Genomic DNA, 26,910 nt, shown 5'->3' on the forward strand with positions numbered 1-26,910 from the left:
ATTATGGTGATGATGAATCTAATGCTGACCTACGAGTAGATTTTAGTTCATTCGAATGACGGTACATTCCGTTCAGCATTTATTATTTAAACATGCAGTACGGGACTGTGCTGGACATTTGCAGAACTAAAACCACGTTCGAGAATCGTCACGCTAATGAAATTATATATGGCTTGTCTAATTACAATAAAACATGTGTAAAATATAAATAAATTGCATGTAAAGACAACATTATTTTAAATTTTTATTTGTTATTTATTTTGTGCCTAGTACCTGCCTTTTTTCAGCAGGTATAGCTGGACTTGTCTAACAAGCAAATTCAATTCAATTTCTGTATTTTCAACCACAATAATTTTATCCAGCAACTGCATCTGAAGTAATCGTTGATTTGGCGATCTCCCACTATTTTCGGTAGTGCATAATTTTATACTGTAGTACGGACAATACTGGGAAATCGCTAGACCAACTGATCAAGAAAACTTTGATTTTTTCAACTAATCATGAAAAAATTAAGAAAAACGACCCGGAGCGAAGATTTCTCAGGAAGAAAACATCTTGAAGCTGATATGAGATTTAAAGTGCCCGATGAAGATTGAAACATTTCTAAGGATTACTCGATTTATTTATAATGTACCTTTAAAAGTGTAGTACTGACAAATCTGGCTAGTTGTTAATTACAGATTTGAATATGAAATATGTAATTGTAGAGGTGCTTTAGGCCGTGAGTCTACCATGTTATTTTCCCCTTTTATTTTTTTTGTAGGACAACAGTCTATTGCCTACTCCAGTGTTAGAGGTGAAAACATTAGGTGACAAGAATCATGACCGGTTAGATTAAAGATTCAATCAATCCCTGGAAAAAACAATGATTGCATTGTTACGATTTTGAGTTACAGTTCCAAGACAGCATTTGGACTCATCTGGAGTCACCCATAAATCTAGCAAGAAACCGAGAACAAAGAAACGTGGCACTACGAAAAAAATATTTTGAATGCTTGGAACCGATTACTGAACACTTGGTACTCCAGAAAATCCAGCGATGGCTTCACTCATAGTATTCCTAGATGTGACACGGCACCCGGGTCAAACCAAATTTTTAGAATTTCAACAAGAAGTTCGCCCATAATTGGCCCATACTAACCTTGCACAATATGTCTTGTGGAAGAGGTGAGTGTTGGAAGTGTTGTTTTTTGGTTACCTAAATACTCCTGGTGCTGACATTTAAATTTGGAATATGTAGTACTGGGGGGTGTAGGGCAATCTAAAAACAAAAAAGCCAGGACACCGCATCTAAAATTTTTCTATATTTCTACAGTTATTAATTGCTTCATTTTCTTTGTATCTACAACTGCTTTCAGATGATTTGTTCGTGGATTCTTCCGACGAGTTTTCCGAATACTGGGTAAATATTGTCCTTAACAATGCTATTAGATTTATGTAGTACAATATGTACTCAGTATTTGGGGGATTCAATTCTTCAGCTAAGGAGGCTACCATGGATTGGATCAAATTTATCAGCAAATAGCGAAATAGACGTCACTGATACAATTTTTTTCAACATACTGCAAGAAATCCAGCAATACAGTATTTCATCAGATTATCTACAGTCACAGTTTAAATCTGTCGAGCCCTGAGTACACACCGGCCTAGATGGTTTTAGAATTCTAGTACGGTGAAGATGTACTCAGGGTTTGATGGATTAAAATCAGAAGCTACGAAACGCGAACCCGGAACAAGATTCTAACAAGACTACATTATTTCCTCCAATTGTACTATATCTTCATTCTACAGGAGAAAATCATCGATTTCCGAGTACCTTATCACCGGCCTACATGATTTCAGAATTGTAGTACGGTGAAAAATGTACTCGGGGTTGTTTGATACTTATTCAGTCTTCAAGATAACTGCAATCATACCACTTCTGCCATGATATAGATGACAAGAAAGATGGATTTGAAAAGATGTCGATATTGAAAAATATTGATCCTAAGTACCTTATTACCGGCCTACATGGTATTCGAAATGTAGTACGGTGAAAAATGTACTCAGGGTTGGTTTATTTTCACTCTTCACATGGGAATCTAACTGGAATAATATCCCGAAGAACACTTACTGAAGAATCTTTGGGGGAGAACCGAATTACCCAAGGTTTAAATTTATGATTATTTAAAGTAAGCGATTTTATAAGACGAAAACGTTTCTTGTTTTAAGCACTTAGTAAGTTTGTAGTAACTGAATTTAAGTTGTATGTATCCAGATAATCTGTATTTTTTCATTATCACCACCGGAGATCCGCAAGGCAGCCTTCTTGGACTATTATTTTACGCTGGGTTCACACGAGAACACTACAAAAGACAGGGTATCACTGTTCTGTCCTAGCTCGTTTTGACCCCACAGGACAGCACAGTGGGTAAATACAACGATTTGACCGTAGTTACACGCGGAACGTTGCGAAAATTACGAAAACACGATGACGTGGGTTACGACCGAGTTCGCGAAAAATATGTTTTGATGCGCGGGTGCGACACGCAAGAAGATAGTGGTTTTTTTTCTATTGTCCTGTTATTGCGCGGTAGTAGGGGTAATATATTGTCCTGCGCAGATAGCCTGCTAGAACAGCGTCTTGGTCTGCATGCTAGAATAATAGGTCTGACGCTGTGATGAGACAATATTCTCTTGTCTTCACGTGAAAGCTTCTACTTTGTAAAAAAAGTGGGAAAAAACATTCATAATTTTAGGTGTCAAAAACATAGAATGTATTCAAATAATTTATACGTTTCACAGCCTGATTTCAAACTGAAATTAAGAAAAAACCTCTCCAAAGAACCCAAGAATTGATGTTGGAGCTTACATTGAATTCAATGTCAATACCCTTGTACCCACCTTATATACAGTGAATTAAATTGTAGTACGGTGCGTACAATGGCCACTGACTGTCTTCAACTTCCCCGCAAGGCCTACCAAGATGATAAGGATAAGTCCAAGGATCCTAGAGGTACTCGAGAAGCAAGCTGCATACCAGGGATTGGATTTGAACTAACTTGGCATCGCCTTAGTTAGCTTTTTTGTGCCAGAATAAATCTGTGGCTTGGATCTAAAAGGGCCAACGTCGGATTTCATATTTTTCTTACCACCATTTTGTAGAGGGTCGATTTCAATAAAAAAAACTGTTGAGCTCTTTTATACACCCACATGTGTGCTTATGTTTTTTACTAATATTTCTTATCAATGTCGACAGATAAAGTAACGAAATGGATAAAATATTACGATTTGCAACATTGGCTCTTATAGATCCAAGCTACAGAAATATTGATTTATTATTTATGTAAAACAGATCAGATATATTCATATTTAATTGGATAATTTAAATAGCGCCGTTTTTGTGAAAATCACTTCAAGGGCGCTGTAGAATAAATAAATATCCCACCGCGTCTTGCAGCTACAGAGCGCATGGACGGTTGGGATTCTTGTTCCTCGTCTCCAATTATGATATACAGGAGCTAGATTACAGCACGTCTTGCAGCTACAGAGCGCATAGACAATAAGAAATCTTGCCCCTATTTACATTTTTTATTTGAAGATTTAGTGAAATTCAAAAAAAATATATAAAAAAACCAATTTATAAAAATAGTTAGATAACAACCAGTCTTGCAGCTACTGAGCGCATGGACGGTTGGAATTCTAGACCTCATTTACTAAATTTGGATATATGGCTAAAACGCTTGACTAATACACGGAAGGTTGGGGTTTGATTCCCGGTAAGAAAACAAAAAAAGTGATTTTTCTCAAGCCTGGGTATTCTGAAATTGGACAAACTGGCCTGTTGTGCAAAAAACAAAAAAAAAACACATTTAAAAAAAATTAAAACATCAATTTTTAAGTTTTAGAACTGGATAATTAATCAAATCTATTTTTCATATGTAACAATTTCGTCGATCTTCAGTAATAGTTAAATCTAAGCGTTAATATAGTTTTGAAATGACTAAAGTTCAATGGTAGTATCCATACAAATTATGACTGATAAAATAATGTAACGTGAGTTACTTTGAATTTTTCTATTTTTTTCGGTATACATATATACATACACGATTTATTTATATCGTTATTGAAATAGGCAAGAATCCCTTAAAATTTTCGCTGCTCCATTTTTTTTTCTTACTTATTCAATTATAACAGATTTAGCATTGCATACACAATGTAACGTGCGATACCAAAGCGAAATAAATATTTTTAAAATGTTTGTTTACCGAATTGAATTATTGCTGTTCCGAAAATGTTTCCTTGATCGATGTTCAATGGACTGTGATAATTCAGTTTTTTTTACATTATGTAGATAAAATGGATTAAATGTGACGCGAGTTACCGCGGAATTACACTTCAGTATTTAATATTTTTATTGCAGCAATTTAAAATTTATTCTCCTGGTACACGCCTTATTTACAGTGGTTAATTAAAGTAGTACGGTGCGTACAAAGGAAGTTGACTAGGTCCGATTCATCAATGGCTGAATACCAGTTTCTCGGGAGACAAATATTTGATTATTTTTTAATTAAAACAATCCGTTTGTAAGTACTCTCATCTAATAGCAAATTTTTTTCAAGCGCTATTTTTCCTATTTTTCTACTACTACCTTTCTAATACTTTTCTACTCAAGTTTTAGTCCCAACACTTATGTATGGAAGTGAAACATGGAACTGACAGAGGAAGGATGAAAGCCGAGTGAACGTGGTTGAAATGCAATCTCTTAGACGAATATGTGGGAAATCAATGTATGACAGGGTTACGAATGATGAAATCAGGCGAGAGTGTAAATCTGAATCAAGTATAATTGATTAAGAAAGGGTCTCTGAGATGGTTTGGTCACGTAGAACGAATGGACGACGAAAGAATGGTAAAACACGTATATATGGTAAAACAAGTATATAGTACTCGGAAAAAATCGTTTTTGTTTGTCTTGGAAATGCGATGTTCGATCACTGATTTTGGTTTATTACCTTTATGAGTCCAATCACCATTGTTGCAAAGTTCAAGAACAATGGCGCGTGATACTTTTAACTACAGTGTGGATATCTGTCAAATGAATTATGGTGAATAATATTATGGATAAATTTTACAGCGTGAATACTCGTATTTATATCTACACCAAAAATCCGGCCCTTCGGGCTTCATGTAATCAGCCCTCCAGGACTGGTTTTACGGCCCTACGGGCCTCAGTTGATCGGCCTCGGACCTCGGTTGTTTAGGATCTTGAGCACCTTGAAATATCACCCTTTTGGGCCTCACATTTTTTTGTTCTGAGCAATCTAAATGCGATAAAGAAGATTTTTTCACTCAGCATAATGCTACTATAATATATAATAAATATCCACACAAAAAGTTCGATTAGTAAGCGATTAGCATTGAACCGCGAAGAATCTGTAATTTAAAATAATAACAGTCAGCTTTTTCTGCACATGCTTACATGCTAGTTAATTTGGCTCATCGGGCCGCATGTAATCAGCCCTGCGGGCCTTAATGAGTATGTTCCAAAGCCTTGGCTAATTAGGATCTCGGATGCGGTGTATAAATTATTCATAAAAAAAAACCTTTTTATGAATCACTTTGTAAAGCACCCTTGAGGGATTACATTACGAAAATGGCGCAGTATACATTATCCACAATAATAATATAAAAAAACGACATGTAGGGTCTTATTTACAGACCAAGTACAAAATTATTCCTAGTATCTACATAATTTAATTTTTTTACTTATTGGGAATGTGAATGGATTTTCTATGTAAGCATACTTCAAGATGTTTGATTTCATCCACGGAATTAAATGCTTTATTATCAATGTTAATAAATGTTAAATCTTTTGTATATATTTTCCTCTAATATTCGTATAAAAATAAATATATTACTTTGAACCATTTATAGAGATATTTTGGGCATCTTGGGTCTATGTGGGCTTTTTTCTGTTTGTGTTTATTTTATTCTGTTTTTTAGATAAATAAAGAAAATAAAATTTCAAAGACACGCAAAATTTGCAATACGACACGGCACAATTATGATCAATTGCCAAATATTTTTGATTCCCGTTAATTGGGAAAAACAAATTAAAGACCTTTATCTAGAGTAATTGGTTTGTCCTAGACCTTAGACACCACGAAATAACAACGGTGTGAGTCATTTATTCATATCCTAGTCCTTAGAGCAACAATGCGCGTGCTTCATTACTACAGTCCGCTGGCGCGGCGGCCATCTTGACAGCGAGCGCAAGATCAGTAAGATGGCTGTCTTTGTCACATCGCTTGGCTCCCTTGTAAATTCTTAGACTAGGATGCAGAAATCGAGGAAGACCGAGAAAGATATGGTGGACATGTGAATTACAAATGCTTCAAACAGTGTAGGTACATTATTGTATAAAAATAATGTTATATTACATAATGCTACTTTAGGTTTGCCTGCTTTACAAGGCATCAGGTTCTCGACGTCCTAGACGTCCGCTGTTAATTTAGTTTGTAGTTCATATCAGGACTACGAGATGCGAACCTGACTTGTCCTGACAGGAGCTGGCAGTCGACCGAGATGTCAGGAGAATCTTTGTGAACACCATATGCTCCAATTATGTATCGGACTTAGAATGATAACGACGAAGATGAGGTTGGTTAACTATCAAATAATTAGTAAAAAGTTAGTGCAAATACCACTTTTCCGCTATTTTGATAAAATGTATTTGATTTTCAAACGTGTATCTTGGAAAGTATTGTACAAAGAAAAAAAAAATATCACGATTTTTAAGTGATTTTTAAATCGGGTTGTGGGCCTGTGGCTAGTGTCTCGGACTCACGGACCAAAGGTCCGTGGTTCGAATCCTACTGTACCCCAACTTAATTCCCATTTTCTAATAGTGAGTTGAAAATGGCCCTCAAAATTAAATATTTGGGTAAATCATGAGAATGCAAATATTTCTTTTTTTTATTTAAAAAAAAAAGTAAATTTTATTTTCTTAGCATTTCGTACATTTTTTTCTATAAAATCAACAGAGGCGTAATTATACACCAAAACTGATTTTAAGCACCATTTTTTCAAAATAGCGACATGAGCGGTGGTCGTTCAAGGTCACAAACTTAAGATTTTACTAAGGGCCCTATGTCCACCGATCTTGTTTAGTTTCAAAACATCATAACCTTTTTTATTAAAAAAAGGGAAAAAATTACATACCGAATGACCTTGAACGTCCCATACTTAGGTATAATAAATCTCGACAACCGCTCGGTGGATTAAACCTGGTTTTCACTGTCATGTAACGTGTCCTAAAACAAACCTACTCGTATTTGTTATATCGTCGAAAAATAAAAATTAGTTCGTCATATTCGTTTTTTACCGAGAATTACCGTAAAATACCGTAAATTACGGTATTTTACCGCGCTTTTTGGTAAAATTACGCAATTTTACATCCATAGTTACAACTGACTATTAGCAAATGAGAACCGAATTGTGGTAGAGCGGGATGCGAACCCCGGACCTTTGATCCGCGAGTCCGCGACACCAGCCACGTCGAGTATCAGAAACACTTTCTGTGTCAGTACCTTTTACGTTTTTAAAACAAATCACATTATATTGTACGTTCGAAGACGGGAGATAAATGAAAATAATAATGATATCAATAATTGACAGCCCTGCTTTACTTGAACTAATTCAAATTCGAATGCCTGGTAGGTGCACTAGAAGTACAGAATCATTTTATTGTAACAATTCTCGTACCAACGTCGAAATGCATTTACCTATATCCAGAATACATAGGTATGGATATAAGTTCGAAAAAATATTTGATATTTTTAAAACAAACTCTCTAAATGCATTAAAATGTAATCTCACTCGTTATTTTTTAGAAAAGGAATGAATTGTTTAAAAATAAATTAATAAATTTAACTGTGTTTTTTTGGATACGTATTTTTGTTTATTTCTTTATATATAAATTGCACATTTGTGGATTCATTGCCAAATTCCAACCAACTGATAATATAAAGGTGTTATTAAGATTATTTAAGCTTTCACATTGATCCAAAAAACGCATTATTTATAAAATCTTATTGAAGCATTATTTTTCGTTTTCATTATAACCTAGCTAAATACTAGTCACTTTATGTTTATGTTAAATTATTCTTTATTTTAATTTGCTATATTTATATTTAGAACATAAGGTTTTCTCACTTCAATTTGTTATCTTTTATTTGTCATCTTATATTTGTATGTTTCTTTTTTACTTTTTTGCAGTTTTAAATTAAAAAAAAAATAAAAAAATACTAATTTGTTTGGTTTGAATTATTTAGTTGAATTATATAGTTATATTTCATATTGTATATTACATAATGAATTGTTCACTGCTGTGATTATTTCTGTAAAACTTTTTATTGTAAAAGGTTCTTTGAACCGTTGATATGGTTGGATAATTTATATAGCGCCATTTTTGTGAAAATCACCTCAAGGGCGCTGTACAATTAATAAATATCCCAGTACGTCTTGCAGCTACAGAGCGCATGGACGGTTGGGATTCTAGTTCCTCGTATTTAAATAAGATTAATAAAAAAATATAACAGATAGGAGCTAGATTACCGGACGTCTTGCAGCTACAGAGCGCATAGACAGTTAGAAATTTAGCCCCCATTTACACATTTTAAAAATTGACAAATAAATTTAGTGTATTAATGATATTTAAAAAAAAAAATATGAATAATAAAACGGAGTTAGATTACAACACGTCTTGCAGCTACTAAGCGCATAGACGATTGGAATTCTAGACCCGTTTTACAAAATTTAGGTATTTTTAAAGTTGATATATGAAAGCTAGATAACCAATCATCGTGCAGCTACAAAGCGCATGGACGAGTGGAATTCCAGCAAAGTTAAAACAATATCAATAAATTTATAAAAAATAGAGCATAGTAGTAAATTGCTCAAGTGTTCATGCCTTGATATATAAATAAATAAATAAAATATATAGATAAATATATAAAACTGGGCGCTTTTAAGGGTTTTTGAGTGGTCCTTATTCCCATAGTAAACGATTTTTTATCAAAAAACACGCCAATGGTAAATATCCATAGTTTGCACAAAAATCACCGCTCTAGTGTCATTATCCAGGGAAAATGAAAATATAGGAATACGTTGAATGGAGAAAAGTCAGATTGTATATGAGCTTGTGTAGTTTCACATTTGTATAGGATAGAGGGTGTTATTTAAATCTGAGCGGCAGCGCAACGCTAAGTCCGGTTTTATTGACCCAGTAGCACGCGTAATGTAAGGGATTAATTGATGAGTAAGCTAATTGCCTATTGCGCCGATTCGGTCAGACATTACGACTCTTAATTATTCTTGTCAAGTATTTATCTGTCACTACGAATCAAAGAAGATTGTATATGTATCTCGAGGGCGTTCTATAAAAATGAATCCCTAGTACCCACCGGTTTTTATTACAAGTAACTTCATCTTCAACAATGTTTGATTATGTCCAAATGCTTGCAGACTGGCTGGATTTCCTCCCTAGGGAGTTGTTCATATTTAAATTTATTTCAACAGAGAGGGAAAATTTTTTGAGAAGGGAATATGGAAGTCTAGGCATTTACAGGGCTTATGACCTTCTTCACAAAAGTCAACAGATGGAAGAGTTGAGGAAATGTGGATGTTCAAACATAGGCAGAATGGTGAATGTTACACAGTGTGTAATGTGGCCACTTAAACCAGCCAATGACAGGTCATAAGCCCTGTAAATGCCTAGACTTCCATATTCCCTTCTCAAAAATTTTTCCCTCTCTGTTGAAATAAATTTAAACTTCATCTTCTTTTATAGTAAGTCGGGGTAATATGGCAACAAAAAAAAGGAATGGGATTTTTCGTACGTAGATTTTTTTTTATTAAAACCCAAATACCATAAAATGGTTGGTTTATTAATTAAGCACGACTAACCATCAAACAGTAAAAACAAATTATGTATATTTTTTTATAATTGAAGAAAGAAAAACAGTCGTGATTCGTAATGCGATATTTTTTTTTTTTTTTTTTGCACCACAACAGGCCAGGAGGCCTAATTACAGTGGTGAATTACATCACAGAGTACCCAGGCTTGAGAAAAATCACATTTTAATTTTTGTGTTCTCACCGGGAATCGAACCCGGAACCTTCCGTGTGTGAGTCAAGCGTCTTGACCACTATACCACGGAGGCCGCCGTGGTATAGTGGTCAAGACGATTACCCCACAGTGGGACATTATGGCACAACTAAAAGGGATGTGTAATGCAGGGGCGAACCGTGTATAGAAGCGATTATGCGCAGCTTACCATTATATTTGACTAACCATAATAATGTTTTATTGTAACTTTATTTACAGAAAAACAAATAAATAATTACAATTTATTTTTAATCATTTCCACCGTATGTATACGGTGTAATATAAATATTAATAAAGCGCGCCCAGCGCCGATTATTCCAGCTTATTTTTTCATATAAATAAGTATACTATATTTTGAAGGTCTTAAGCCCAGTGCGGGTTTTTCTCCTAGATTAAACTTGCAGATTACACAAATTATTTGAAGATTCTTGATTTGGAAAACACTATTTCAAGCACTGTTTCTTAAGGACTATTTTTCTTTGAGATGGTACTTTTGATATAAGACCATAATTACTTTCATGCGTCATATTGCAGGACATATAGGAATAGGAATATAGAAAATATTCCAAAACTGCTATTTTTATTTTTTTATGCTATTTATTGCATTTAGCTGGCGCGGCGGTTGGCAAGCAAAATGTCAAAAAAAGCAGTAGCCATAACTTTTAATTAAAATTTGATTTTCACTTTTTGCATTAGTTACTCCTTACTATTTTGCAAATGCAATATTTTGTATTATTTTTTAGAGTAAACGCCGATTTTTCGCCAATGAACTATTTTACGCCAATGAAGCATTTACGAGGAAAACAAAAAACAAACCGACACGAGTGTGACTTATGACTGCAAAAACTTAAGCATGTTCATTATTGTTCATTGTGATCTCTCAAACGCTCAGCATGTTTTTAAGCACGTCGATAGTTAATAATATTGATGTTTTTTGTCGCTATTTCTTGATAAAACTCTATAATGAAAGCATCCACCCCTTTCTCGAAACTGTTTATATATTCGAAACTGAACTAACTTATTAAGCGAAAAATGTAATATTTCTTACAATCAAACCGCGGAAATAACAAAACAAAGAAACTTTAAAAGCTTTCATTGTACCCCTCACTGCAGTATTGTCAATTTGTGATTAATCAAATACACATGCTCGGCACAATCACCTTTTTCTAATTTCCCAGTATGACAGTGAAGGAATACAGTGTTAGTTCCAAATTGAGACCGCGGCCGCACGCTCCAGATCCCGCCTCGGAAAGATAAAACTCCAAAGTTAATGATTTTGATAAAATTATAAATAAAATTATTAATGAAACTTCTTGGTTTAGTTTAACTTTTTTATTATTTTGACCAACGAGCGCTTTCGCCTAAGTAGGCATCTTCAAGACTGGTGAATTGTTTACAACGTTTACAGCTTTTATACTATTTCTAACATATTTTGGAGATAAGAAGATCTTAACAGGGGACGGAAAACATAAATAATTTACAACTAACTTGCTAAACAGTTCATTTTTGGGAGTTTTTGGGAGTTTGGCTTGGCAATAACCTGGCGAAATTGAATTTATTGATCTATGTATAATATACATATCATCTTAAGAAATTAAAACAAAATAGTTAAGTATTTACAGTAGGTAAGGTTTCGGAGGTATTATGTCAGGATTGGTTTGATCAGTGTTGTACAACGATGTTTTGAGTATATCCAAATGCTTGCAGACTGGCTGGATTTTTTCCATAAATAGTTGTTCATATTTAAATTTGTTGCAACAGAGAGGGAAATCATTTTTGAGAAGGGAATATGGGAATCTAGACACTTGCCTGCTATCCAATTATATGTATTCACTAAATAATACTGTAATAAAGCGACGACGGCTTGAAATTCAAACTATATAAATAATAAATATACTATATATTAAAATAAGATAAATATGGACAAAACAAGGAGATAGTGGAAAGGAAAATAAGGAAATTGATAAGGAGTGGTAAAGGACGATTGAAGGAAAGTGAGAGTGGAAAATTGTATTTGATTTAATGATTAAATGAATTATGAATGAAGAGCATGAATCAAGCATATTAATTCTCTTCTGTACATATTGTATGGAGTGTTAATTATATCAAGACTATTAATTTTTTTGTTAAATGTTTCACATATACGAGGGATCGTAGAATGTTTCCGATGATTAGTTTTAAATTTACGAATATAGAAAATATCAGAGAGTCTAGTTGGCCTGGAGGGGACACGGTAAGCAAGTAGATTAATGAGTTCCGGGGAATCGAATTTATTATTGACAATTTTATAAAGCAGGATCTGATCAAACATATCTCTTCTGTGTGCTAATGAATCAAGGTTATAAAATTTTAATGAAGCTAAATAATTTGGAAAATGCAAATGAAATTTGTATTCTAGTTTTTTCAGGAATTTTTTTTTTGAACACTCGATTCTTTTAATATTTAATTTATAAACAGGAGACCAGATAGCAGTGCAATATTCAAGATGGGGGCGTACGTATGTTATGTAAAGCAATATAAATTAACCTAATTTTTTAAAAGATTTACACAGCCGCATGATAAATCCAGTCATTTTGTATGCCTTGTTAATTATAGTTTCTATATGACTATTGTAATTTAAGTTTGAGTCCAAAATAATTCCTAAGTCACGTATTTCGTTTACTTCTCTAATTGCATTTTCATTTATCATGTAGTCATATTTTATTTTATTTTTATTACGAGTGAAAGATATTTTGTAACATTTAGACACATTGATAAAAAGTTTGTTTTCAACACAGTAATTCGATAATGCATGTAAATCTTGTTGTAATTTTGCACAATCATCTCTATTTACCCAAATATTTAATTTTGAGGGGCATTTTTAACGAGTTGTAAATAACTCACTATTAGAAAATGGGAATCAAGTTGGGGTATGGTGGGATTCCAACCACGGACCTTTGGTCCGTGAGTCCGAGACACTAGCCACAGGACCATTTCAACCCGATTCAACCACAGCACAATGTGTAACATTCACCATTCTTCCTATGTTTGAACATCCACATTTCCTCAACTCTTCCATCTGATGACTTTTGTGAAGTAAAAGAGCTGAAACCTTTACCATGGGGGTGAGATTCATCCGACTGAACCAATTCACCTACTAGGCAATGCCTGAAAACAATTTTCCATTTTTTTTATACTTTTTTTTTTACCAGGTAGTTGATTCAACAATGTTTTGATAATGTCCAAATGCTTGCATACTGACTAGATTTTCTCCCCAAGGAGTTGGAAGAGTTGAAATGTGGATGTTCAAACATAGGCAGAATGCTGAATGTTACACAGTGTCTTAAGTGGCCACTTTAACCAGCCAATGACAGATCGCAAGCCCTGTAAATGCCTGGACTCTCATATTCCCTTCTCAAAAACGTTTTCCCTCTCTGTTGTAACAAATTTAAAAAAGTGTTGTACAGAATTATCTTAGTATTTCTTCGCATTTATTTGGACCGTAATTGGAGTCAGACGTTTACTTGGTAAAAACTAAATGTCGCCTAGGCATACAATGCACGCAAAGCACTTTTTCTCCTAAACGGATTCGAATCGTGGCACCTCAATAGGGCACAAAACGGCAAACTATTAAGTTTTTAGAATAGGTGCCCAATATTAGGTGTATGGTATGACTTGTAATGATTTGAAATTTTAAAATGGTTAACATTAAAAAAATAATAGATATTACTTAGGCTGATTTAAGGGGCTGTATACAGTCAAGAGCTCCAAATAAAGTGATTTTTCAAGATTTTTTCCTGAGAAGACTTTTAATTTTATTCATGTTAAAATGTGTACACGTATAATGATAACTTTTAACTAATTTTTTTTTTTTTTTTACTTAACATTTTATAGTCTCTGAGCTGGCACATGAAGCGTTAGACCGATGATCTTACCTTCATGTAACAAAATATCTTGTATTTTGATTGTTTTTAAAAAATATAAATGGTGTATCTTATGAAATTATTAAATATTTTTAAATACTTTATATTTTGTTGTTGATAATTATTATGGCTTAACACGGGCGCAGCCTAAAAAGCCATAATATGTTAGTGAATATGTATACAAATGTAATTTAAAATGAATAAATCACCAATACCTAGACTACACCGGCTAGGTAACGAGTATGGTGAAGTTGATATATTTCGTCTGTCTTTATATAAATATTTATTCAAAAGGTTAATATTGTTCTTTATTTACTATTTTTTTTTCTCGTGTATCTCTATAATAATGTATAAACTTATATGTATGTATATGTATGTGTGTATGTTTTCATATGTAAATTTATTAAATATTTTTCTATGTACCCTATACCTATGTTGGTACATTTCCTGATTTTTGACTTTTTATTGTATCTTTTAGCTTTTCTTATGTTATCTTTAATTTGAACTAAATTTACATACTTATGTTTCACTGCTGCACTTGAATGTAATTTCTAATATATGTAAAAGCCCGTAGGGCGTGTAAATTAATAAATAAATAAATAATCTACTAGCAGACCCGACAGGCATTATCCTGCCAGAAAGTTGGCTTGCCTGCTATTACATTGGAAAAAGACTTTTCATTGATAAGCAGATACCTAGTTACTTGTTTATGATTGAATCCCAAAACTAAAAATAATTCATTTTCAAATATAGATTTTTTTTGCAAATGTCAAACTCGGCTCTTCTTAACAACAGGGGTGCACTCTATTCATGAATGCGATTTTCAAAAATGTATTGAATGTCAGTTAAAATTAATTCAGTATTAGCAAAAATCCAGTAAAAAGAAATAAATGAGAAGGAATTATAATGAATGTAAGAAAATAATCTGATTGGGATCCATGAAAAGCAATTGTTGTATGTAAACATTCAAAAAGAAACTTTTTTTAAACACAAAAAAACAACATCCTTCTATTTGTTTTGTATTTGCATTCTCGTCGCCTGGTAGGACGATGAAAAAATTATTTATCTTCCTATTTTTTTTTTAAAGATTCGATTGAAGATTTTAATCTAACACGTGCAGCGCAAACATCTACATTTCACTGAAAACCGTACGTAAATCGGTTGAGCCGTTTAGAATAATTTCAGTGACATCACACGTACAGAAGAATTTTATATACATATGAAGATATCTATTACCATTATTTTTTAAAACTTAACTCCGATGGCCTTCATAGAAGTCACCAAAAAATAAATTGTCTAAGGGTTTCGTCGGATTGTCATTCATCCTCATGACCACATCGCAAACACGAATGGTGCTGACACTAGAATCTAATAGGACCTACCCTACGCCGGGCGCAAACTCGAGCTTATTTCGGAACGCGTAATCAAGATGGCGTCGCAGAATGCGCGCGGCGCCAGTTTCACGCAAACCACTTCGCAGGCCGCAAGGTATTTCGTGATTCGTATTTCAGTAGCGAATTCAGCTTGCAATCGGTGGCCGGCTACACCGAACCCTTATCGCAAACGTTAACTCATTTACAACGGACAATTAAATGAAAAAAACAATAAAACACAGATTTATGAACACTCCCGTCGCACATAGCCTAAAACGTAATTTAGTTTTCATTACGCGAATTCTTTGATTAATTAATTACCGCTGTTTACTTACTGTACGCAATTTGTGGTGAAACAAGCTTTTTCAAATTTACATAACTATAATTTTGTGTTTTTTTTGCAGTGGTGTTTTGAATTAAATTGATTTGTTGACAGCGTTACACTCCACGTGATATTTTTTTCCTAACGGATTCTTACTGGTAAGTACTTTATTCATCGTATTAAAAAATACACTTTTTACTTGATCAGTTATTGCGTGCCATGTTTCAATCTAATTGTAAATATGTCAATATTTCACGATAATTTTAATTATTCAACCCCAATTTCATGCAGTGGAAAAATACAGATATCGATCTGACTGCATGCATCTGTTTTATATACACCATAGAGTAAAATGAGCGAAATGCCGATGAGGTTTGACGGTATGAAATGTCAAGTTTGAAATGTATTTTACTTTTGAAATAGTGATGCGACTATCGCGAAAGTGCCTGAGTATTATGTTTATTTAGTGTTGTGTTTTTAAGACGAATAATGTAGTCCTACTTAGATTCTAGGTATTGATTTGTATTGAGTTGTAAGAAAAGGGTCACTTTGTATGTGTGTGTGGTAGGGAACTTAATAAAGGGCAGTTATTTTAGTATAGGTACGGTTATTTATCCGCCTTGCGAATTATTAGTTTCGTGTCGCGCTTATTCTATTCTATATAGACTTTTAATGTTTTCTCATTATTAACATTGGGCCCTGATTATAAGGCAAAAGAGTGATCGCAGATCCATCCATACTAATATTATAAATGCGAAAGTGTGTTTTTTTGTTTGTATTTCCTTCACGTCTGAACGGAGCAAAGATTTACATATTTTTTTGTGTAGGAATAGCCGGGGAGGTGAGAAGTAAAATAAGGAACTGAGCACACACTGAGAAAAAATTAAAAACAAATTTAATAAACATTCGAATTACAAAACAAATAATAATTTTTTTAACACCCTTTATTTATTATTATTTTATTTATTTTATAAATTTATTGCATAAAATTAGTATATATATTTAATAACAGGGAATCTATATAAAACGAATAAATAGAAAATGAAAACGGAGTGTTCTCTGTTTAGGATAGTCTCCATCTAATATGGCTCAGCCTGTTCTAAGATGGAGATTTTTTATCTTACAAAGCATAAGTAGTTCCATACTAATATAACAATACCTAACAAAAAAAAAACTAAAACTGCTTTTATTTTATTTTGTTTATTCAGAAAAACAACAGCAATACAAAAAAATATACACAAAATTATATAAAAAAACATAAAATAAAGCCAAATCAGTTTTCCACATAAATACAATTATAAAAATCCAGTTCAGTTAGATATTAATTTATAGAAGTGCATGTGTGCGAGTTTTTTTGTGTGAGGATGCGTGTGTAAACTTGTTATAAATGCCCAGCTAATCAAATGTACAAAATTAAAAATCGTTATTATATACATACAAAGTATATATATGTGCCAAGAATACATGTTACTTAAACATAAATAATATAGTATAATATATAATAAAAAACAAATATAAAATTATGAAATACATAAAAATATAAATAATATGTCTACCAATCATATAAAGTACTACGTTTTATGATCTATATAAACAAGAGTTAGTCTCTTTTTTTTTTGAGAGTTACAGTGATAACATTTACTAGATGTGTAAAAGTAGATATGTTTAGAATTTTACAAAAACATGTACTCTTTATGAAAATTTATTAGTAAAAAAAAAAAAACAAACAAACATACAAACCATTACGCCGTTTCCCCGTAAGGGTAGGTAGAGAGGATAGAACGCCACAACACTCCATCTTTGCATACAGATCTCGCTTCCTCTACATTCATAGTACATCTTCTCATGCACGCGCGCCGATTATTCTGACTTTTGACATGTCCATCTTCAAGTATTTGTTGGATTTGGTCATGCCATGTCTTTCTCGGTCTTTATCTATTTCTGCATCCATCAACATTCGCATTGTAAATATTCCTAGCCGTTCTTTCGCTGTCCATTCGTTCTACATGTCCAAACCAGCGCAGAGCTCCTTTCTTGATTTTGTCGATAATGCTTGTCTCAGCCTTACATAATGTACGGATTTTTACATTTTTACATTTTTTTTTTTTTTTTTTTTTGCACCACAACAGGCCAGGAGGCCTAATTACAGTGGTGAATTACATCACAGAGCACCCAGGCTTGAGAAAAATCACATTTTAATTTTTGTGTTCTCACCGGGAATCGAACCCGGAACCTTCCGTGCGTGAGTCAAGCGTCTTGACCACTACACCACGGAGGCCGCCTCAACATCTGTGCATCTATCGTACATAGTTTTACCACACATTCGCCTGAGAGATCGCATTTCGACAGCATTCATCCCTACTTTTATCCCTGTTTTTACAAGTCCATACATCGCTCCCATACATCAGGGACGGGACCAGGACTCCGTTGTGAACTGCCATATTTTTCAGAAAAATCTTTCACTACACTTTGGAATCAGTTCTCTTATAGATCGAAGAATTGTTTAAGAGCAGGTGTATTTATATAAAATGTTAACTAACGAATTGATTCTGCTTAACTATTTTCACTAATAAAATTTAGAAAACTAGACTCAATCATCTTTTTTCAACATCCCTTCATACATTCAATACAATACATTCATCGAGCATGCCCGTCTTACGATAAAAATTTGAACACAATAGATATTTTCAACGAAACAAAACACTGTTTTAAAAAATATATCAAAATTGCGATAGAGACGTCACAAGAGCAAAAATTTTATTTACATTTATTTTATCGTTTTACTTATTAGTTTTCATTTTAATTATATATAGTATGCACGCGTATGTATGTGCATTTGTGTATGCGTATATGTTCATGTGTGTATTTATATATATAGGGTGTTCTTCTAACCCTGTCACATCCGAAACCACGAGAATCAGTACGGGCAGGAAGACATTTTAGCACGTTAAAAAAAATATTTTGAACAAAGAAAACTTTTAAATATTTAAAAGAACAAATGGTTGCTTACTTCTGCAGGGGAGAAGTGAAGGGAGCGCGGCCGCGCAGTGTCGGCGTATCAGACTCCCCCTCCCCCTCCTCGTTTCTCCCCTGCAGAAGTAAGCAACCATTTGCTGTTTTTGATATGATATGATATGTGCCAATATGTCTTGTTGCTCATACTGATCATCGTGGTTTTGGATGTGAAAGGGTGACTATGACTGTGTTGATTTGCAAATAAATATGTGGTACAAATTATTTTTTATAATTAGAAAAATAATATAAGAATCACCTTCTTTAGTTCATGTAATATCTAAAAAGTTTAATTTTGTCAATCAGTAAATTATTCAAATATTTCTAATTTTCTTAACGGGACCAGAAAAGTTTAAACGTCCGAAAACTGAGTGGAATTCGAATGACGGTTGCGGACGAAAAAATAAACATAAATCAATTTTCTTTTTTGCAGGTTTTTTATGGATTTTTGATGAACAAAAAAAGCTTTAAAATTTCCAAAAAACATTAATAACTAGGAGGTATATTTGTATCTAAAGGTGACCGCGCAACTCGCGAGTTGCTTTCTTTTTGCCGCGATTCCGGGTGAACGAGATAAAGTTTTTTTTATTTTCTTAGCGCCATTTTGTTGGTGAGATCTACTTCTATAGAATGAATCCAAATTCTGTAAAGAATCGTCAAAATTAGAGCAATGGCTGCCAAGAAATCAAATCTAGTTGTTTGTGGTTAAAACGGTATAAAAAAATATTTTTTATCTGCAGACATTGGTTTATTTTATGTAATACGTCTTTATCTTCAATTCTAAAAAAATCAAGATTACATCTTTGGCCGTTCTTGAGTCATTGCGGCAAAACTAGCCGTAAATGATGTTCTAAGAAATACGCGAAGTTTTGGAACAGGATTACGGGCACTCTGCCGACCGACGGCCTTACATTTTTGGCTCTCCTAAACTCAACTTTGCGAATATCGAAGTTTCTTGTGGGATTCGAACCACGGAGCTTTGATCCGTGAGTCCGAGACACTAGCCACGGGACCACAACCCGACTTTTGTTTTTTGTTTTCTTCGTAAACAAATACAGTTCACTGGTGAAAAATCGCCGTTAACAATAAAAACTATTACAATATATCGCATTTGTAAAATAGTAAGGAGTATCTTACAAAGTAAGTATCTTACAGAGTAAATTACAATTATTATGGCGACTGCTTTTTTTGACATTTGGCTTGCCAACCGCCGGCTAAACGCAATAAATAGCATGATAAATAATAAATAAATAAAAAAAAGTTTCGGAATATTTAATAAATTTACACCGGTGAAATTCAAATATGTGATTGGGCAGCAGGATTATACATCGCGAAACGTAAATATTTTGACATTTAATATTAGGTGTTCAAGGATATTGCATTGTGATCGCAAATACGATAAACAATCACGGTGAGAAATTGTTATCACGTCGCTTATTAGGACGTCGATAGTTATTTATGATTAAGCTACTGTCCCCTTAATAACTGCTTTCCAAAATGTACGAATAAAGAGTGAAAATAATTGTATAAAAATTGTCCATTTCTTTGTCATCGTTCATATGTTGTGTAACGCAACTTGTTATCGAGAATACCTCTCACGCGGTGTGTAATTAAGTGTCGTATGTCGCGTAAAATGTCGGCGATCTTAATGTTCCGAGGTCGGATGACCTGTCGTGTCGTGCCGTGGGTCGCATGTCGCATTGTGCGCTCGGGGTAATGACAGAATGGGAGCCCATAGAAAGTGACACCTGAGAGGCGATTCGTCAACCCGACATATTGTAATGTATTGCGTATTACGAGCAAGGGTCAACCTTTTTTTTTTTAGGGTTAATGAGGTACTTGAATGAAGGGGAAAACTAGCAAATTGCTTCATCCTTGGTAAAGAAGCTGGTGAAATTAGGTTAAAACATAAAAGTTTTCATGGATGTTTATTTATTATTACAACTAACGGCCGTAGCCAATTTGTACAAAATTAAAGTAAAATATAATAGAAAGAAAACGTAGTTAATTGTTACGCTTAAACTCAAAAAAAGTTATGTATAGTTAACTAGCGGACTTGACAGACGTTGTTCTGCCCAAACATTGGCTTGCCTGCTATTAGCTGGTTCATAAAACGCATAAACTCGAAAAATTCGAATTTTCGTTAAATTATATACTAAGTGATATTTGACATTGAGATCGCAGCGCCACCTACCGGGTCCGATTGTGTCGTGAAAGCGTGCAAAAACTGTCCGGATTAAAGAAAAAAGATTTTTCATTGATAAGTAGGAACCTAGGTACCTACTTGTTTATGGTTGTATTCTAAAACATCAAAGAAATATTTTTCAAATATGGAATTCTTTTGGCAAATGTCAAACTCCGCTCTTCTCACCAACAAGGGCGCACTTATGTAGGAATACGATTTTTAAAAATGTATTGAATGTCAGGTAATATTATTTGAGTATTACTAAAAATCCAGTGAATAGAAATAAATGAGTAGAAATTATAAGGAATTTAAGAAAACAATCTGATTGAGATCCACAAAAAACGAATGCTGTTTGCAAACATTCAAAGACAAACTTTTTTATACACAAAAAAACAACATCTTTTGTAAATGCATTCTCCTCGAATGCAACCCTGGTAGATCGATGAATAAAAAATTTATGCTTCTTTACATATTAGATTGATGATTTTAATATCTAATAATCACGCACAGGGCAAAGATCTATATTTCTCTGAAAACCGCACGTAAATCGGTTAAGCCATTTAGAAGGAGTTCAGTGACACACGTACAGAAGAATTATATATATATATAAATATAAAAATAATACAAGATTTATAGCACAACAGTGAAGTATAAAAGAAAAGTAGTAACTAAGAGATGCATTTTAGATTTGTAAATCTTACTTAGGCACACATTATTAGGCACACATATTAAGCAAAAATAAAAATAAACACACACTTTTTTCTACAAAAAAATAGATTACCCTAAAGATGGCTCCTGCAATGGTAGCCGAAAAGTCGGAACAAATCCAACACACACGGTATCACCCAAAAAAGAAACATATTGATAACAGTGACCGGGAAAACCTTCGCACCTGTATATAAATTAATATATTTTTAAAAAACCACTGAACTTCTTCAATGATAACCTTAGAATGTATTATAATATTTAAACTTATTTTATTGTAGTGTATGTATCCTGAATAATAGAAAAAAAAATACGAGTACGTGTTAAACAATATATTATACATGGTTATATATAATTTTAGAGCACACATAATAATACATTTTTATGTGTGTCCTATTTCTAGATTTTAAAAAAAAATTGGCACGTTATTTCTTTTTCGCGGCCGGATTGTCTTTTTAGCAAGAATACACTGTTGGCTTGCCATAGATATTACAAAACGGCTCCGTATTGTAAAAGGGCTACTAACGTGCGGCAGTAGCGAACGGTGATTTTGTTTACAGGTAAGAAGCGAAAAATGATCGTTAATTTGTACCAACATAGTACATAATAATATACAAGAATAGAAGCCGGCAGCTAATAATGTACATCGGGCTTAAGAAAGAGACTGCCGACTTTGTAGAGCATCGTCCCTGTCGCACGAGTCCAGTATCTGTAACTACAATGCCGAAGTTAGCCGACAAGGCCGGTAGTCTCTTTCTTAATTCTTATATACCACTACTACTACCATCACGCCATTTCCTCGTAGGGGTAGGCAGAGAGAATGGACCGCCACACACGCCTATCCTGGCATATATTCCTCGCTTCTTCCACATTCATTCATCTTGTCATACATGCCCCTCAGTCCTAAAATACTTAATTTAATGCAGGGTACTGCAATATTATGTAAATTGTTTCTTTTTCTATGGTTTTGTGTGATACAACATCAATCGTCTGTGAAATCAACTCAAACGACGATTGCGATATGTTATATCATGTAGCTATATTCGCCATTATTTTAATTTATAACATATATACAACAGTTTATAAAAATATTACAATTAATTCAGTAGACATACAATGGATTACGATTACGATATTCAGTAGATTAGGATTGAAATGTTAACTCAAGGATTTATTCTAGAAATTAATAATGCCAAAAACGGCCACGTCGAGCGCCATATGTTCTGCAATATGACTGGACGAAAGTAATGATGATTATATGCCAACTGTTTAATTTCAAAGAAAAATACTCCTTGGGAAACAGTGTTAGAAATACTGTTTTCCAAAACGAGAATCTCCAAATAATCTAGGTAGGTAATCTGCAAGCTTGCTTTAAGAGGAAATGACCGCAACTGGGTTTTAGATTGCATACTGGATTTAAGATTATTTCCTAGCTCACTGCTGGCGCTGGGCGCGCGTTATTAGTATTTTTATTTATTTTTTGGAGGAAAATACTAACGGTGGCAATGATTTATAAGAAATAATAATTATTTGTTTGTTTTTCTGTTAATAAAGTTACTTTAAAACATTATTATAGATAGTCAAGTATTTATTCATTTGCCCAATGGGCATTTTTAAGGACATATTTATATAAGAAAATTATTATAAAGGAAAATAGAAAGACACAATAGTATATAGTAGACTTGGTGGGAGTGGAAGCGGGAGAGATGTGTTTATAATTGTATTTGATTCAGTGATCGAATGAAAGAAGACAACTTGCCATCAAAGAAATCAAGACTGGCATGTTTGTTGGCAGACCTAAGAATTCTGGGCATAGGGGAATGAAAACCGTAGTTAGTTCTATGGATATCGGTATGAAAGAGTAAGTTCTGTCTGAGGTTTTTTATTTATTTATTTATTTACACTCTTTATCAAAATACAATTCCATGTTCACTTTGCCCAGCTAACAAGGGTACATATCCCGTTCCAAGCTAGGCAATTACATTTTAATATATTATAAAAGTTAACCAATTTATACAGAGCACAGACAAACAAAATATAAACTTATTCGGATACACATTTTGATTCATACACATACAGACATACACATATATACACACATATATATATATATATACACACATATATACACATGTACATACACACACACGTACATACACCCATGCGCATACACATACATACATTCATAAAAACATATACAATTTATTTATGCGAAACTTCATGGTTGTCATCTATAAATATATATTTTTTTAATTATTCCTCATTTTTTATATTTTATTTTTGACATCCAGTAAGATTCTCCAATCCGTGACATGCATCAACTTTTCTGACTCCCTACGACCAATGTCATGAAAGAGCGAGGTCAACACCTTCCCTAACTTGACAACACTCCCGTCTTTCCACGATTCTGGAAAAAGGTTATGGACCTTTTTGCCTACGTAATAGTGTTGTCTCGATGCCAGAACAGTGTTGACCCCTTCACTTAGTATCAGATCCCTATTAGAGTATCTTGTATTATGGTTGTGGTTGACGCTTGTGTAAATGTCTCTATTTATGTGTGTAACCACTACCGTTCTCAATATATACTGTTGAATAATACTCAGTACTCTGAATTCTTTGAAGAGCAAGTCACTTGGATAACGAAATATTTTTTTTTAAATGACTCTGATTAAAGATTCCTGTGCAATTGCTACAGGTTCAAGGGTGGTATTTTTTAAATTTATTTTTTTATTTTTTTTATTTTTATTTGAGATATTTAATTTTATTGAGCTCAGTAGTTCAGGCGCATCAAAGAGTGAGTTGAGAATTGGAAATATAATGGTGAGCTGCGCATAACCGAATTAAATGGACGATTTACCCCTGACGTGTAGTCATATTTATTATTTACACTTGTCATTTCACAATATGGCCAGCCACGTTTAGCCGCTATGCAAAATGGCGAAGATTTCAGATATTTTAGAAAGAACATTCAGTTCGGTTTAAAATGTGGGTATTGCAGCAGAAAGGAAAATCATTTTTGAGAAGGGGATATGTCTGTCCAGGCATTTACAGGGCGTATGATCCGTCGTTGGCTAGTTTATGTGGCCACACACTGTGTAACATTAATTATTCTGCCTGTGTTTCAACATCCACATTTCCTCAATTCTTCGGTTGGGGATGAATAATGAAAATGATCATAAAACAATGATATGCTTTTGACGCTTTTCTTTCTTTCTTTTCTTTAAAGTCTGTTTATTATTACAAGAGTTTCCAAATAAACAAACCAGCCGCGTGGTATTATCTTAATCTGTAAGGCACGGTAAAAAAATATAGTGGATTGACATTTATTAGATTTGTTTGTACCTATTTAAATTTGATAATATTTATGTATTTCGTTTTTTTTAAATAAAACTCCTTAGTAAATGATTTGAATAAAAATATTAATTTAAACGCCTTGGTGAACGCATTATTTTTTAAATATATATATACATATTACCGTTCTTATGATTTACCAAAATATATCAATTATGGTGACCATTTTCATAAATTGTAAATAACTCACTACTTGGAAATGGAAATCAAGTTGGGGTAGAGTGGGGTTCGAACCTTGGACCTCTTATACGTGAGTCCGCAACACTAGCCACGGGACCACAACTCAATTCAAATACTTTAGTAAAACTTAACGAAAGATAAAGATTAATGATAATTTCATCAAAATCATTATATATATTTGGCGAGTACTTTCAGCCTCAGGTAAAAATTCTGCTAACGGAAATCGACTATAGATCAGTTGGTCTCACGGTGTACTGGTTATGGCGCTTGCCAGGCGTTATATAAAAAATATTGTAAAACAATTAATATAGATTTATTGTATTTTATCATGCCGTGTAGAGTTTGCCGTGGCGTGAAATGGGCCAATCATGCGATATCACGCAGTGGACTCGTGGTTTGCACGTGCACACGCACAGCGCTCCAGTCTCCGTGAATGTACTTTAGAATATTATTATTTTTTTAATAGTAAAAAAAAACATATTACACTTTATTAGAAGTTAATGACATCTTAAGAACTTATGATTTCTTCTTATAACATTACAATTTCATATCAGAATTTATCAAGAACATAATTTATTTGAAATATTTAAATTTATTTCTTCAGGTTATTCATTGTACAGTTTATCCCAATGAGTATTGAGGCTCTGTTTTTCTCCGCTTTTGTGTAAGACCACATTATTCATCTCAAAAATACAACACTTTACGCAAATATTTCTTTAGAAATATAATTAAATGAGTGACAAAATACCTACGCTTGTAATAATTATCTTAAAATCTTTTTCTGTGATCTATGATACTTAAATTAAAATAGCCGGAAATGTTCTTAAACGCAAGCTTTCAAGCAAAAAATACGCCAGACAACTTAATATCTAATGGGAGCACTGACCTTACTGCTCGATTCATCATCACCAACATTCCCTTTCCGCACCTAATGGTGCATAGGGCACTGCTTTGGTACACCAATCGCAGCGTATCTTGACAATTTTTGTTACATGAAGGCAAGATGATCAGTCTTATGCTTCAGGTCCAGGAACTATGAAATATTCTGGCGTGAAAACACCGTTTTTACGTGCGGTTTTCAGAGAAATTTAGATCTTTGCGCTGTACGTGTTTGTAGATATTAAAATCTTCAATCTAATATGTAAAGAATCATAAATTTTTTATTCATCGATCTACCGGGGTTGCATTCGAGGAGAATGCATTTACAAAAGATGTTGTTTTTTTTGTGTATAAAAAAGTTTGTTTTTGAATGTTTACAAACAACATTTGTTTTTTGTGGATCTCAATCATATTCTTTCTTTAAATTCCTTATAATTTCTACCCATTTATTTCTTTGTACTGGATTTTTGGTAATACTAAAATAATATTAAATTCAGTATGTTTTAAAAAATCGTATTCCTATATAAGTACACCCCTCTGTCGGTGAGAAGACGGAAGTTTGACGTTTGAAAAAAGAATGCCATATTTAAAAAAATATTTATTTTATTTTTTGGGTTACACGGTTGTCGCGAGCTCGATTTCCGCCAGTTGCAAGAAAAAAATTCAAGAAATATTTTTTTCTCAATTGGTCTGAATGTTGTGGTGTATACCTCCTTCCATATCCTCTCTATCCCACCTGCTAACAAGCCTCAAAATAAAGGCTTAGCGGGTTATTCCTTTAAAAAAAAACATAAACCAGTACCTACTTATATTCAACATTTGAATACCAACAATTTTTAGTTTTGGAATTA

At 33.4% G+C, this 26,910-nt stretch overlaps 1 protein-coding gene across 2 annotated transcripts in view; it reads left to right on the forward strand.

Annotated features, from left to right (window-relative positions):
• The first annotated feature begins 15,508 nt into the window (after nucleotides 1–15,508).
• Nucleotides 15,509–26,910, forward strand: part of LOC148273663 (sodium-dependent neutral amino acid transporter B(0)AT3) — a 126,089-nt gene continuing 114,687 nt past the window's right edge. The window contains exon 1 of one of the 2 annotated variants that reach the window (XM_088238392.1): nucleotides 15,509–15,905. The gene's annotated coding sequence lies outside the window, so the exon portion shown is untranslated. The remainder of the gene's footprint in view (nucleotides 15,906–26,910) is intronic. The other variant, XM_088238391.1, reaches the window with a different exon arrangement.

The sequence above is a fragment of the Micrasema longulum genome, unplaced genomic scaffold (genome assembly GCF_059751315.1).
Source record: "Micrasema longulum isolate JH-2025_06_02 unplaced genomic scaffold, ASM5975131v1 h1tg001880l, whole genome shotgun sequence".
Lineage (NCBI taxonomy): Eukaryota > Metazoa > Arthropoda > Insecta > Trichoptera > Brachycentridae > Micrasema > Micrasema longulum.